Source organism: Periophthalmus magnuspinnatus, chromosome 16, assembly GCF_009829125.3.
Source record: "Periophthalmus magnuspinnatus isolate fPerMag1 chromosome 16, fPerMag1.2.pri, whole genome shotgun sequence".
NCBI lineage: Eukaryota > Metazoa > Chordata > Actinopteri > Gobiiformes > Gobiidae > Periophthalmus > Periophthalmus magnuspinnatus.
In genome coordinates this window covers 8,918,042-8,931,068 of record NC_047141.1, presented here as the reverse complement: position 1 = coordinate 8,931,068, position 13,027 = coordinate 8,918,042, and positions in this window count along the sequence as shown.

Sequence of the window (13,027 nt, the reverse complement as noted above, 5' to 3'; positions counted from 1 at the left end):
GAAATGTTATTCGCGACCCAAACTTATTCCACATTGCTACAAGGCCTATTTGCTTGCCTCACGCACAAAACCTGCCAGGTGGTCCACCCATACACTGCACAAGTATTAGACTACTTCTTCCAGGTTTGAAATTGATCAAATTTTTTATAATTAGAAGCAGACAGTGTGCAGCAGAACAATTTCATCTCAATGTACTTAAAGGGCCCATGTTTGATTTTGTCCATGTATTTGAACAAAATGTGCCTTGTCCCAGTAAAGAAATATTGCATAAGCTGCTCTTGAGGTCAAAATATGTCCACTCTGTGTGTGGTTAGCATGCTAGTTGTTGTTAGTATTACCATGATAGTAAAAAATGCAACTCTGGACTCTAAATGTTGTGAAACACGCTGAAAGGAGATAAGCTTATGGAGATAAACAGGAAGGAGCCCTCCTGCAGGACAAGTAAGGGCACATATAAATAACATACTTCGACTTTAGTCTATATTTTGTTACATGATGGGGCATTAATGTATATGCATTTTGAGAGAACATCAAAAGTTTTTTTTGCGATACATGCCACATCAAATATTCCTCTTTTTAGCAAAATTACGTTATAGTTTATGAGGATAGAATTCCATTTAACCTGCATGTTTCTTTATGCCACCCCCCACAGTGTTTCTATGCAAAGTGGCCAACTGGACACATTGATTGTGCTGCCCTGTCTATATGTGCTGTAGTTACATTGTACACGTGTGACTGTCAGATGATTCATTATTAACACTGTCCCCACATGTGCACTGATTCTGCTGCTTCTCATCAGCTCCCACACTCCCCCTTTAAACTCTGGCCTTCACTGAACAGGGGTCTCATTTACAGACTTTACGCAGAATAATTCTGACCAAAAGAGTGAGTCCGGACAAAACACAGACTCATACCTTAAAATCAAGTGAGAATCTCTCCTCTTTGCAAAGTTCATGAAGGGTTTTGGGATTGGACCACAATTTTCTCCATGTATCTGAAGAAAAATGACCCCAGTACAGATTATATAAACAGCTTTCAGAACAAAATACATCCACTGCGTTGTATTATCAGATAATCAGGAAGTGTATCGTTAGCATTCTAGTTGTTGTTAGCTTTAACGTGATGGCAAAACTTCGACCGATCTCTCAAATTTGTGAAAAGCACTCATCACTAATTCCTGTAGTGGGACATGCCTGTAGGATTCAAACCACCAACACTGTCTTACAACATTACCAAACCCAAAGAAGCGAGGCTAAACAGCAAGCCTTGCAAATTCCTCCCACCTCTCCTCCATAACTTGCTACATCAAAGCTGCAGTACCCGATTTTTACTGTCTTATATAACGTGAAAAACAGTTTGCAGTGGTCCAAAGTTATGCCTCACTTACCTTATACATTCCGAGCATCATAATTATCCGCTGCAATGAATTTATCAGCGCTTTTCACAACTTTCAAAGACCAGAGGTGACGTTTTCCATCACTGTAATGCTAACAATAACTAGCATGCTAACAGCTCACTTCCTGGCTATCAGACAGTAAAACATTTCAGATGGATACAGCATGTAGTGGTCTCATCTTAACCCTATGAGCTGATTTTGACATATATCTGTACTGGGGCAAGACACATTTTGCTCAAATACATGAAAAAAATAAAATAAAAAAATCATGTACAGCCACTTAAATTATCCATCCTTGAAATAAATAACAACAACACAGATTTGTAATAATAATAGCTGTATTATGTGGCTGTGTGGGTGGTAGAATTGCACATGTGAGCGGGCCCAAATCCCCTCGTCCCCGGGTCTTCCCAATACCCCGGGCACCATTTGGAACCGTGCTCTGAAATATTCATGCGGAGCTGCGTTCTCACGTAGTCCCTGCATGCGTGCACGATGGGCTGTGAAGCGCCGCGGGTCCTTGGCCTTTTGTTGCTGGAGCCTGTTGCTATGACGACGCCTCTGTAGACAGTAGCTGAATCCGAGGCATGCAGCGCTTTCTCTCTCTCTCCAACTCAGAGTATGACATCACTCTCTTCATATGCAAAATATGAAATGAAAAACGACGGGATGGCCTTTGATGATTTCTACTTTTGATAGAGCAGGAACACCCCATAAGTTTCTATTTGGGATATGGTCCGGACATGTTGTCTAGCCAGCGCAATTAAGCCCAAATCCTGATTGTTTAACCTTTACTTTACCAGGCAATTTGTACTGCACTTGACAGGTTTAACAAGCCTCTCAAAGTACCACAGTTTAATCATTCATTCCCTTCACATTTGGTGGTGAGATACATTTATAGCTGCAGCTGCCCTGAGGTAGATCTGGCTGCCAATTTGTGCCAACCACCAGCAACAACACACACACCTCATTAGCACAAAGTTCTCCATTTTCCAAAATGGACAAAAGGCTTGGCAAATCCAGACTGTTTTCTCATACAGATGGACACCAGTCTTGTCTCCACGTCCTGGCCAAACGCGATCGTGCCAACAGATTCGTTTTTTTCATTGACGCATGTGAAACGAAGGAGTAGGCCTGTCACGATAACATTTTTTGAAGTGCGATATATTGCTGAAATCTGTATAGACAATAAACGAGAATATTGAAACCAAACCATAAAGTGGAATTATCCCCCAAAATGTATTCCAAATGTACAAAAGTATGAGCTGCAAAAGATAAATGGCCGAATCCAACACTTAATTAATTAGTTTGTATCTAAATGAGTCATAGAAGTTCATAACTCAATCGTCTACAGCTCAAATCTCATTGTAGTACAGTACAGAAAAATAACCGAAATCCCAGTAGTGCAAAGAAAAGTCCCTACGATACATATTGGTCCTCAAAAAGTATTGCTCCATCTAACATCTATTGAACGATGAGTCAATATGTCTGTGTAATCCCTCAGTGGTTCAGGTCTGATTCAAAGCAAAAGAAAAGTATAAAATCTGGACAAAAAGTTGTAGGAATGAAGACGTTTAGCTGCTCATCCACGCCGCTTCTTCAGTTCTGGTTAGATTTAGATTGCATACTGCGTTAATAATAGTAATCTGACCAAAGCGGCTTGGATGAGCAGTGAAACGTTTTGCCTCCTACAGCGTTTTGTCCAGTTGACAGATTTTATATTTTTCTTTTGCTATGGATAAATCAATATAGTATTTATCATGATGGCCTACAAAGGAGCTTAGTACTTCGCTCATAGATTCTGCAGAAATCCGCAACTTTTTTCAGCCCCCTGTGATATTTTTTCCCTTTATTTTTTCCAATACAGATGGACCATGCCTGTCCCCGATTGGCTAATCCACAAACATGGACCCTTGGGAAAACGAGGAGATTCACCGGTGACCAGACTCACATCTCCGTAAAGTATTGAAGAAGTGTGGATTCTGGATCACAGGCAACACAAAAGCAGATTTTAAGTTTTACTTTTAAGTCCTACAGTTGGCACGGCATGTTTATTTGTATAGCACAATTCCTACACAAAGCAATTCAAAGGGCTTCACAGAATAAGAAACACATTAAAATCACAAAATAATCCCAAATAATAATCATAAAATTAGCATTAAAACAGACTTCAGTTGGTTCAGGTTGGATCGTCGTTTTTATTTTGACCCAATTTGACTAGTAAATGAAACCATGGGCATTTTTAATTTAATTTAACCAAACTTATTGTGCCAAAAAGTCTATTAAAATATCACAATGCAGAACATAGTTATTGCATATGGCATCTTTTTTTTAATATTGTGCAACCCTACTACTGACCAACCAGTATAAAAAGTGGACAAAATCAAATTCATATAAAAGTGTTAATCTATTACAAAATGACTGTAGGGAAAATCTCTTGTCTCTGAGCAAGATATCCTTAAGTCTTGTCTCTGAAAGCCCCGTACTGTCCATTTCTTTGTCAAGCTGTCTTTTTTCGAAAACACTTCCGTAGTTGTCTCTAGGGTAAAGCGCACACAAATCAGACAACAAAAGACAAGCCGCTCTGTTTAGAAGTCTTTATTTCATCTTGTCTAGTGAAGATGGAAACGCACACACCGACACATCCTTCATCAGGGCACGAGGACTAGCCTGAGTGTTGTGATAGGGCGGCGCAGGCTGGTGCTTGTGGTGGTAGCTCATGAAAAATGGAGGAGGTGAAAGTAGGCCAACGCTGGAGCTCCACAGGGTCTCCGAGCTACAGACATCCCCAATTCAAGCCACACCCTCCTCCGCCCTAGTCAGCTCTCCTCAACCCTCCTTCAGCCTCCTTCTCCACCCCCCAAATTGTTTTCTAGTACTTCCTAACATTTTTTATATATATTTTTTTACCAGCACATTTTGTTAATTGTAAATCCCATTATATACACAACAGAAACTCCTCTTTTTAACATGCCTCTGAAATGATAATAATAAGCCAATTTACATCAGCAGCCACTTCGAGAATCACAAATAGTCTCACACAACACTGAAACCAGGCAGGGTGGGTGAAGTGTGTTGCCTAAGGACACAACAACTGGAGCACTAGACACACTGCTGCCCCACTGTGGAACCTGGTAGTCTCAGCTGTATCAAATCCATGTACTAACCAGGCCTCACCCTTGCCATGCTTTCCAAATTATTAATCCAAATTAGAAAAAAATAAAATAAAATAGGAGAGCTCGGGGTAGATCTGCTGCTCCTCTTCATCCTGAGCCAATGTTTCTGAATGGAATCTTCTAAAACGACTGACTAAGAAGCAAGGGCATAACCTACGCATCACAGATAACAGCAAAAAGAGGCATGAAACCTCAAATCAGCGCTGTAGTTACTGCAGAGGAAAATGTGTGATGTAAAGTTTGTAAAGTTAAACAAAAAGAACGGACAGAATGAGAGCGGGAGTGATGTCTGCGTACACATCAATTGGGAGAAAATAGAAAGAGAAATGGGGTTGGCGCAGAATGCTGTCTGGATCTGAACTGTCGTCTAAGTATAACATACATATTGGTTGGGACTGTCTCCGGTCAGCGCAAAATTGGTGGGGACATGTCTCCACCAGAGCCTCTGTTAGGAAGAGGCAAGAGACGTAACAGGCTTGTTTTTGGTGAATGGGGCATTGTTGAGGTCTGGTTTGGGTCCAGTTCACATTGGTCTGAATGTTGGACCATGGGCTGATGATAGTTATGAAACAGAACTAGTTAAGCTCGCCACACTCTTCAGGATAATTTGCCTGATTTAGGAACTGATTTGTTTCTCCCCGACAATTTAAGATCCTTGTATTGTGATTTTTAATCCACTGTGCTCTTCCTGTGTGGTGTCAGTGCGACTCTGAGCTGCTGTGCCATAGTTACCACAAAACATCACCACAGCAGCAGCCAATAAAATAGAGCACCAGAGTCGGACGGAGTGAGGGACACAGATGTGCACGATACAAACTCAGGAAATATCAAAAATAATGTAAAAATGATTTTATTACTCACCTCTCGTAATGTTGTAGTTAATCTGCAGCATTCTCGTCCAAACTATCCGATAGGATCTGTCCAACGCAAATAATGACACCCACTCCACAAAATGTTAATCCAGTTTAAAGTAAAAAGGCGACAGAACATCCTCTCGTGTGTCTTTTTACATTAATGCACGTAACGAGGATATAGTTAAAGTTGCTGCAGATTTGCGATTGTGAATGTATTTCTCCTGTAGTTTATTGCCCGTCTTCTGTGCATTAAAAAGCATTTATCTGAACTACTGGGCACATTTCACTAATTATAACACAATTTTGACTTGCATCTAAAATAGAAATGCAATGGTTTGATATTTGGAACATTTTAGAGTTTCAAAGTGAGTTGTTTTACTCGTTTTATTCTAGACACAACTTTTAGCTTGTGGTGCATAGTCTCTTCGTTGCCATATCCCGCTTCTTCATCTTCATCTTTGTGCTTCTGAGATCGTAAGTTTTAAAATCTCATCTGATTCTCTTCATGTCTGTGATGTGTACCTTTTGTCACACATTTGAAAAGGCTGAAAAACCCTGTAATGTGTGGCGGGCTTTAGTTTTGCCCTGTTTATCAAAGACAGCAGAGTGCACTTACTGATAAGAACACTTCACAAGGGTGTATAAAACCAGAACTCATCCATAGTGAAAAATGAAGGTACAAGGAAACCTACATCTGTAAAAGAGGTTGTAGTCATTAAAGGTGGACTAGGAAGCTTTTATGGATGAAGTTTTATAACCTGCATATTTTCATGGAGCAGGGTTGTGAAAAATCAGATACTGTCATAATTCACGTGTTCCTGCTCCTTGTTTTGCCTCCTGTGTGCTCCTTCCCCTCCCTCACCTGCCTGAGTCTGGAGCTGGGCGGAGTTCCTGCCTCCTCCTGCGCGCACCTGAATTCCATCAGCGCAATCATCGCCACCTGCCGTGGATAAGAGGAGCCAAGACCAGACCCTCAGGGCCAGATCGTACTCTTGTCAACACCCTGCTTGCTGGACCGTCCCAGCTCCAGTGCTCCCGGCTCTGCTCCGACCCTGCTCCGACCCTGCTTCCCAGCCCTGGTACTGTCTTGTCTTGTCTCTGCACTCCACGTCACTGGATCCTGCCTTGCAACCTGCTCCTCGTCCTGGCTCTGATCACCTTGTCTACGCCCCTGCACTCCACGACCCCGGACCCTGGCTCGCACTCTGCTCCCTGCCCCGGTGCTGCCCGCACAGTCGTCTCCGCTGGCTCCACGTTCCGCCCCTGGATCCTGGCTCGTAACTTGCCCCTGTTCATCGCCAGATCTACCCTCGTTTCTGTACTATTTATCACTCCTGTAAATAAACACTGTAAATATTCCCGGAGTTCTGCATCTTTTGGTCCAATTTGCCTGCCATTACAACAGATACTAATCAATATTAAAACTTGTATACAAACTAGATACTAATTTGAGCAGGTATCAATACTTAAAAAGTCACATTCACAGGACAGAAATGAACCTTTCCTGAATAGATTTAGAATGATCTTGAGCTGTATCAGAACAAGTATAAGACACATAGACTAGTATACACCCATGGACCACTGTGGAACCTACAGGACACTGAGGGATTATACAGATATAAGACTGCATGGTAATATGAAAGTACTATGATTTAATGTCAAAAATCACATTTTACTGGCTAAATAAAGAGTTGAATCATTGTGGGATGGTAATCAGTATTGAGTATCTAGCATATTCTTTAGTATCAAAATTGAGTTTGAAATTTGTGCATTGTGACAACACTACTAAGGAGATGTTATTGCTTTGCCTGCTCTGGATGCCTGCGGAGAGGCTACTCGAGTCACAGTAAGCACAGTTTTTTGAGAAATAAAACAGCTGTACATTGAGAAATGCAAATCATTTTAATGCCATACTGTGGATCATTCCCTGCAAGCAATTACATCTCCATGGAGACAAACAGGTGATAGAGGTGTAGACCAAGGACATACATTAGGAGCAGACTAGGAGAGCCATTCAACTACACAAGGTAAGAAGCAGAAAATATTAGGCATATGTTTGGATGTGTACTGACTCGTTTTAGATTATCATCGTTGTAGTCCAAAACATTAAAGTGAAACTAAAACCAAATGGAGTGTGTTTATTTGTGCTGTGGAGAGCAAATAATTTATAACGCAGTTCCTAGCATATCTGAAACCTAACGAGATGCTGTTTATTTTTGGCTGGCAAAAGTGTAGTCATGTGTATGATAGTTGGTTTTATTAGGCGATATAGCTACAAAGTATTATTGCTAATGCTACATCACTAGACACACCTGAACGTCTCATAGCCGTCATTTGTGCTTATTTGGTTCTTTGACCTCCTGTAGACTGGGGCAAGAGTGGTTTTGGTTGTTTAGCACACTCTAACTTCTCTGTGCTCTGTAAACGTGAGTGAGTCCTGAGTAGCTTACAAACATTTGTTCGAAAGGTGTCTGTGTAATCTCTCTGTCTTCCAGGTAGGGTCCACAGCAAAAGAAGGTCAAACTTTTGTCCAGTTGACAGAATTCAACCTTTTTTTCTACCACCCTGTACCACTGAGGGATTACACTGATTTAAATTAAGTACATAAGTATACTGTGCCTTCTACTTTCCTTACTATAAGACATGTATAGAGTGTGCTGATGCTCCGAGGCAGCATCTCATTTATTAGCACGATAACAACACAATGTACAGACCAGGCTTCATGGAGGAGATATGGGTCATGTATGACTCCGGGAGCAGAGCACAGAGTACACCGGCTGTTAGCGCTGTTATGAGGAACACAACACACACACAACACATGTGAGCAAACAAGCATCAGTAATATGGGCAAGGCAAGTTTATTTGTATCGCACAGTTCATACATAAAGTAATTCAAAGTGCTTTACAGAATAAGAAAGACATTAAAATCACAATACAACAAATCAAAACATAATTAATCATCATTAGAGACAAATGCACGTAAAAGTCTCTCTAAGTCTGACTTTGACAGTATGCATTTAATTTTTGCAATGTTTTTTAAATGGTAAAATGCTTCAGATGTTATTGATTTGATGTGGCTGCTAAAGTCCAAATCTGAGTCAATTATTACCCCTAGATTTCAAGCCTTCCTACATAGAAACTAATCAGCAGAGATTTCAGTTACGTAAAAAAGTTGCTAAATCAACTTTCTGGAGTTTTCTGTCACGTTATAATGTTGTTCCCTCATCTCATATCGCCTTTTAGATGTCATTCAGGCATATTTCTGTAACTTAGCGAACCCTCCTTATGGTTAGCAGTAGGATTCTGTCTAAAGCTCGCCCCACAAGCCTACGATGCCCATGCTCCCACACCACCATTTTTTCATAACTATACAACTGCATACAAATGATATGCTACAACTTCACAAACCTGATGCGATGTGTGATGAGTTTCATTAGCACGCTGATTGTGTTGTGATATTGTTCTGAAGGAGGAGCGTCAAAAATAAAAATGAAACTTGGAAAACATGTTAATATGTTGTGTTTGGTGAATATAGCATTTTCAAAACAGTAAGCGTTAACATGGTGATGTAAATATGTTATGTGTTAGCAGTTAATACCCCATAGAAGTAAAATACCCCATCTTTTACTATTTACTAAAACCACATGCATTAGTTTTAGGTGAGACTGTAGAACATTTCAGGCAAAGATGTCTGTGTAATCCCTCAGTTGTCCAGGTCTGATCCAGTTGACAGATTTTACTTTTGGCATTTGCTATTTTAGGCAAAGGAAGAACATTTCCCTAATACATGCACGCAGAGGATCCTTCACAATTTTAAGTTACCAAAGAGCCTTTACAGTGGCTCTTTTGTGTTTCCTCTCATAAAACTATGCCCACATCACAGTTCATGCTTGTAAACATCCAAAAAGCAGGCGTTATACCCATAGTTCCATGGTGTTATTGTCAGCTCAGGCAGAGGAGAGCGGGGCTGTGAGGCGATCTGATCAAATGGCCTTAATCCTAATGATATGTCTCTGTTGTCACCTGTCAACATCACACATCACAACTGAGCACTGTTTCTATACTATTCATGAGTTTCATTGGAAAAACAGACAAAATGGAACCCAGTTGAACAGTGAGCATGGATAGTTAAGACTGGAGTTGTTGAAACCTGGTTCAGACACTGCAAACTTTAAGAAGTAGGTGTCTGTATAATCCCTCAGTCATCCAGGTAAACAATAGCTCCTCCCTTCAGACAGATATAAGGCAGTGTCCAAAAGTAATCTGACCAGAACTGAAGAAGCGGCTTGGATGAGCAGGGAAATGCCTTCACTCCTACAACTTTTTAGTTTTGCGGAGGGTGGAAGGACGCTGGCATTTTGATGATTGCATGAATGGGGTTATATTGCCAAGAGAATGTTAAAAAAAATCTGTAAAAATTCATCCGGTCTTCTTAGTACACTAATTTATCAGACTAAGTTGTAGTTTTTCATACATGACACTTTGGACTGCTCAAAACCTAAACCTTGGTCTGAGAAAAGAATCTACTAAAATAAATAAATGGAAGACTGAATGAACCTCACTGGATTAAGACTAATGTAGCACTCACACTCATACCACAATGATTACAGGCAATGTGGGGGAAGTGTCTTGCCAAAGGACACAACAACAGTTTTGCCGCTGCTGTCCCACTGCGGCACCTGATATTCCCAGAGGTCTCCCATCCACATATTAACCAGGCCCGGCCCTGCTTAGCTTTAACAAGGAGGTTTTGCGATGTTCCTCGTCAGACGCATCTTTGATTTTGGTGACGTTGGTATGATTTTGTTTTGTCATTTCAAAATAATAAATGCTTATGTAAAAATTCACGCTTCACAACAAAGACTTGATGTTGTATAACGCACAGGACTCCAGATTGTCCTCGTGACCTACTTTCCACACACCACTGAGCATCGCACTGCCACATCTGAATTTTGTATTGGATTCTGAATAAACAACTGTTACACACATGCAGCCCTATAATACACCTCTCTCTCATCCCTTTGTCTCTTTCATTGCTTTTCTTCTTCTCTCACCCCCCCACCCCTTTCTGCTCTAACTCTCTCCCGTCACTTTTTCTTCCCTATCTCCCTCCCTTTGTCAATCTTTCTTTCTCTTTATTGTTTCCGCTATTGTCTTCCTCCCCCTTTCACCTCCCCTCTCCCTTGCCCCCTCTTTAATTCTCTTTCTTTCCTCTCTCTCCCTTTCTTCTCTATCTCTCACCTTTCTTTCCTCTTCATCCTCCCCATCTTTCTCTTTTGTTCTCTCTTGTCTCCCCTCATTTCTCCCTCCCTCCCTCTCTCCCTCATCTCTCTTTCTCTCCTCTCTCACATTTCCCTCTCCTCCATCCCCGGCCCTCCTTTCCCAGTCTTTTGTCTATCTCTCTCACCCGCTCCCTCCTTCTTTTCTCTATCCTCTCTCCAGTCTTTCTCCCCAATCTCTCTCTCTCTTTCACCTTCCCTTCTTCCTGTCTGTTTCATTCTTAAAGCAAACATATTGTGCTTGTGTTATAATCTATGACACCTGTGGATCATTATGTTATAATCTGCACATTTTAAATCACAATATTCACCTAAAACAACCCGATAAAAGAAACAATTCTGCTGATTTCCGTGTTAGAAAATTGAGGTTGCCATAAACAACATCGCAACAAAGAGCGGTGAAGTCGTCAGCACCTCCAATGCTCCTGAATTATACACATATACACATATCAATGATTAAGAAAATAAAATTGGAGTACAAATAAAGTACGTCACAGTGGGCGTGTACAGGTGGCGGTAAAAACGTGGATTACTCTGCAAAACGCTTCTTGAAAATAAGCGATTAAAGATTGCTCAAATGTGCATGAATCACTCCAAATACAACTTTGACATGCTTAAAAGATCTGAAAACTTGATAGAGAGAGTAAATATAATAGGCCTGTTTTCATAGTAATAATAATAATAATAATAATAATAATAATAATAATAATATCAATAATAATAATAATAATAATAATAATAATAATAATAATAATAATAATAATAATAATAATAATAATAATAATAATAATAATAATATCAATAATAATAATAATAATAATAATAATAATAATAATAATATCAATAATAATAATAATAATAATAATAATAATAATAATAATAATAATAATAATAATAATAATAATAATAATTTTATTTATATTGCACTTTACATTTCAAGGAAGGCTACAGCAGGTAGATAAATCAGTGTTTTTTAAAAAAAAATCTTTCCCTCTCACCCCCCTTCTCCTCCCTGCCTCCCTTATCCTTTCTCTCCTCCCTCTCCAAACCTTTTTCTCTCACCCCATTCTTTCTTCCTTCACTCTCTTATCTTTCTCTCTCCCTCGCACACCCCTCTTCTCCCTTTCTCCCTTTCTCAATCTTTCTCATTCTCTCTTCCCTCTCTGATTCTTTCTCTCATCCCATTCTTTCTCTCTCCCTCACACACCCATCTTCTCCCTTTCTCTCTCCATACCTCCTTCACTGACTCTTTCTCTCTCTCCTCTCATTATGTCTCCTTGTGTGCTAGCCCTCCTCTATGGGCATTCATCACAGTCTCTACCCCTCCTATTCTGTTTGTTCCCTCCCAACCCTCCTCCACCGTTCACCCAGACTCCCCCTTGTGCCTGCCACCCCACTTCTAATGTCCCCGCCCCTTTTGTTTTCTGCTCTTTGTGTCACCCCATTCACCCCCATGTCCGGGAAGTGCACAGGAGACTATATAAGTTAAGTGAAATAATGCGTTTTATCGGCTCAGATGTGAACTTTAAACATGTTTGTTTACATGATTTGCAAAGGAGACAGAATAGAAGAAGGAAGTTGAAAGAGCATTTCTAAACTTGCTAAAAACTGTGAGGTAACTTTAGGGTTAAATGCTGATGTTCTGTTCATTGTCACCAAAGAAATAAGAGTGATTGGTACAGCCCTCCCCATTGACCCTGACATGGACCTTTAGGGAAAAGAGTTCAGGACACAGGTCAAACGGACATAAAAGTGCACTCATTTGTCTGGTTATTGTTGTTGTTATTATCTGTAGCTCTACGTAGGCAATACTTTAGTTAAACCTGCATTACCCTAAACTGGCAAACACCAAATTGATACCTGTTGCACTTCCAATGACTTCTTCCATTATCAGTCTGGAACGGCTCCCGTCAGTATCATTCTGCAAGAGGCTGAGCTCTTAGCAGAGTTTTAGCCAATCACAGCAATCGATATTAACACAACACATTTTCGGCTTAATTAAATACCAGAAAATACAGACTTTCTGCTCTGCACCAAAAGTTTTGTGGACTCAAACAGATCAGAAGGAGCCGTAGTAGATGGACTCTCATGAGACTGACACTCAAACCTTGTAACAATCCAGCACAATCATTATCCAACTTGTTTTCTTTCTTTCTTCCTAATAAATGAATCATTAATCATTGTAAATCTGGAATACCTTTCATCCTTTTTCATTCTCGTGTTGTTTCGTTACTATGAATTGCAAAACTGAAATTTTGAGGGACAAGTAAAGGTTCTCTTCTCTTGTCTTAAAGTTGAACCAAACGCTACATTTTTCACCAC